The sequence below is a fragment of the Hyaena hyaena genome, unplaced genomic scaffold (genome assembly GCF_003009895.1).
Source record: "Hyaena hyaena isolate Hyena2069 unplaced genomic scaffold, ASM300989v1 scaffold_881, whole genome shotgun sequence".
In the NCBI taxonomy this organism is placed as follows: Eukaryota; Metazoa; Chordata; class Mammalia; order Carnivora; family Hyaenidae; genus Hyaena; species Hyaena hyaena.
In genome coordinates, this window is record NW_024081511.1 from 777,917 (window position 1) to 782,042 (window position 4,126).

At 35.0% G+C, this 4,126-nt stretch overlaps 1 pseudogene; it reads right to left on the reverse strand.

Annotated features, from left to right (window-relative positions):
- Window positions 1-358: 358 nt before the first annotated feature.
- Window positions 359-1,485, reverse strand: LOC120222457 (annotated as a pseudogene).
- Window positions 1,486-4,126: the final 2,641 nt, after the last annotated feature.

Genomic DNA, 4,126 nt, shown 5'->3' on the forward strand with positions numbered 1-4,126 from the left:
CTCTGTTTTATGATGCCAAACATGCTGTTCTCTTTTAATTTATAAAAAAGTATAAATTTGCTTCTTACATTGATAAGTATAGCCTATATAATAAAGTAAAATCAACAGAAGTCTTTTTTTTTTTTTTGCCTCAAAAAGTGACATTTATTCACCGAAAAAAAAAAATGACAATGTGTCCATCCCTTGGCTCCCTTCCCTCCCCTCTTCTGCTCTTCTTCAGTGGCCCCATCATCCACCCATGGACTGAACTCTGGATAGAGCTAGATAGAAGGAAGCACCTCAGATGAGGTCAGTGACACAGAGAGGTACATGAATGGAGGTGCTGTAGAAGTTCTCATTGTCTTGAGAAGTCCTCTTGTCTTCTTCTGTCACCATGTTGATAGCCACACCATTTACAGCCAAATGGTCCACCACAACTGAGTCTATAGATTCAGTTTTCCCTTTGGGTGGAAAGGCCATAATTGAAGACTAAAGAAACCTGCTGCACATCAATGTGTTTGGCCAGCAGGTCCATGGTAATCAATACTCTGCTAGAGCCAGAGCTGAACTCCCTCATGATAACATCTTGTTCCTTTTGGTCTATATCTCCATACATGGTGGACGTGGTGAGGTGTCAGGTGTGCATCTTCTCAGTGAGCCAATCAACCTTCCTTCAGGTGTAGATGAATGTGACTGCCTGCATGATGGTCAGGGTTTCATATAAGTCACACAGAGCATCCCGCTTCCACTCTTCTTGTTCCACCTTGATGTAGAACTGGTGGATATCTTCCAGGGTCAGTTCCTCTTTCTTGACAAGAATCCAAATGGGCTCCCTCATGAACTCTTGGTCACCTCAAGCACGCTGGAAGGTATTGTAGCTGACAGCAGAACTACCGAGGTGTTGCTGTTGAGCTTTTGGAATATGTCATAGATCATGTCCTCGAATCCAAGGCTTAGCATTTCATCAGCTTCCTCTAGTATAAATATTTTGATGTATGTGGAATACAGGTATCCCCAGTTAAGCACACCAAGCACATGACCTGGTGTATGATGATATGGGGAGCTTCCATCTTCAGTTTTTGCACCTCAGCAGGCACATTGGTCCCCCCAATGCAGGCATGGCAGTAGGCACACATGTAATTTCCTAATGCCATGGCTACCTTCTGTATCTGCTGATCCAACTCTCTAGTGGGTGCCAGGACCAAGGCCTGTGTAGCCTTTAGTTCCAATTCAATCTATCACAGAATTGATATGGCAAAAGTGATTATTTTTCCAGTCTCAGGTTGGGCTTGAGTGATCACATCATAACCCCTGATATAAGAAAGAATGGCTCACTGCTGGATGGCAGAAAGCTTCTCAAAACCATAGGCATAGATGCCACAGAAATGGGATGCAGAGAGATTCATGTCATCAAAGCTGTCAACTTATCTCACTCCAGTTACTCTCGATGAGGCCTTTGGGTTCCATCATTTTGGGTCTGGATTGGGAATCCTGACTTGCAGGCATGAACCTTAGAAACTCCAATCAACATCATTCTTAATTCTGTTTATATTGAGTTTAAGGAAAATAAAAACAGAAGAAATGTCCCTTAGAGGGCAGAGGATTGTTAAACATACTGTTACTTGGAATTCTATACCAATAATTAATTACACTGTCTCATACCAGCTGAAGGTTGATTACATATATTGCCATTAAATACCAATTTTCACCTCAGTAACATTTTCTCATATTTGTCATCAGATTGTTTAAAATGCTTTGCTATTGTAGATGACAAGATTGTAGGCAAATCTTCTATCACTGATTATGAAGATTCAACTCTCCTTATTTTAGGGACATATATTTTTCTTCATCAATGAATTGATTTTTTACTAACTTTTCCCAGATGCCCATGTAACATGTATTCATTGACTTATAAGAACTTCTTTTAAAATTGTCATTTTGTAGTAGTCTTTTTGGATAGGGTTTTTTTTTTTTTTACATATTATGCAAACATTGAAAAATTTTAGCATTACAAATATATTTGTACTTATTTGTACTAGTTCCCATCAATAAAGGCAACTGTGTTTATAAAATAATGGTGCCCATTTTCAGAACTGATAAGTTGTTTATATATGTATATATCTACCTATTTATTTAGTATCTCTCTAGATATAACTATTGATAGAAGTTGAATAAAATGGTATCCTAAATACATATCTTCATATAATTAATTTTTTCACCTTACAATAAAATTTGAACATTTTAAATATGTGCTGATATCGATAAATCACATCACTATTACTGACAACAAAATACTCCACTCTTGATATGCTATATATACTTCTATAAAATAGTTAATTAGCTTAATGCCATTTGATTAATACTATTCAAGAAGTATTACCACAAATATGTCTGTTATATATCTAAATAAGCACTGTTTTATAATGTGTTTTGGTTAACAAATTAAACTACAACCTATATGAAAACAATAATAAGGCTTTGGTTTATGTTTGTGTGTGAGTGTGTGTTTATTTATGGAAGGGAGGATGAGAAAAAAAAAAGATTAAATAGGTATTAATGTCCTTGCAGAGACTAAAACTGATCATATTAAACTTCAACTTTTATTAGAAAATTTAAAAATAATGTTACCTGTCAAATAAGTACATAAAAGTAATCAGAAACTTTGAATGTAAAATATGTAGTTTTAAATATTTTAACAAAATGAAGCAAAGAAAACTAAAATCACCAAAACGTAGGAAATGACATGTATAAAACAAGCATATAATGGCAAGACAGCATAAAACAAAAATACGGAATATATTCAAACTCATCAAAAATCAGTATGCATATGAACAATGAAGCCTACTGATTAAAAGACATTACCTTCCTACTGAAATCTTAGTGTCTCCTCTCTAATGCTGTATATTTTTTTAACAATAGGATTTTAAAACAAAATGATACAAAAAGTTTATATGGAATGGAAAAATCCACTAAGCGTATATACTAAAATTAAAGTGGATATCATATTTTTCATACTGGAAAAACTAATCAAGATTTTAAGATGTAGAGCATTGAAAAAAACAAAACATTTATATATATATATATCATTTTCCACACAAATTGCCAACCCTATTCCTGTGTCCTTTTGATATGAACACATTAATATTTGATCAGTTTCTTGTGTGCATTTTCCATTTTCTCTATTTTCCCTGTTCTCAGACTTGGAAATAGCTATTTCTTCAAGTCTCACCTCTTCATTATATTGGAGAATAGTTTTTAGAATCAAAGTCTGGGTGTTACGTGTACACATTACTCTTGGGAAGTCACTGTTTCTAGATTATTTCAGTGGCAAAAACCTAGGGAATACATACACTTTAAATTACAAGCTACGTTTCTATTTCTAGCTCAAATTTAACAATAAGTTTTTATTTATTTTATTTAGTACTTTTATGCAATAAAACTTTATTTAATACTTTTATGCTATAAAAACTGTTTCCAAATAAATTCAATATATTTACTTTTTTTTCCTTTTTTAAAAATGTTTATTTCTGAGAGACATAGAGAGACAGAGCACGAGCAAGGGAAGGGCAGAGAAAGAGGGAGACACAGAATAGGAAGCAGGCTCCAGACTTTGAGCTGTCAGCTCAGAGCCAGACATGAAGCTCAAACCCATGAACTGTGAGATTATGACCTGAGCCGAAGTTGGTCGCTTAACTGATTGAGCCACTCAGGTGCCCCATATTTACATTTTTTATAATATACATTATGGGATAATTTTAAATTCATTTATAATACATGTAGCATAATTTAAAAGAATGCACTTTAAAAAAATGTTTGTTTATTTTTGAGAGAGGCAGAGAAAGAGAGTGAGCAGGGGAGGGGCAGAGAGACAGGGAGACACAGCATCCAAGGCAGGCTCCAGGCTCTGAGCTGTCAGCACAGAGCCCAACAAGAGGCTCAAAGTCGTGAACTGTGAGATCATGACCTGAGCTGAAGGTGGATGCTCAACCGACTGAGCCACCCAAGTACGCCAAGAATGGACTTTAATGTAGCTTAAAATTACATTTTCAAGATTCCTAACAATACACCTATTGTTCATTTTTATTGAAAATGTACCAAAAGTGTATTTATAGTTCATTTTGTTTATACATGTATGTGTGTGTGTTCG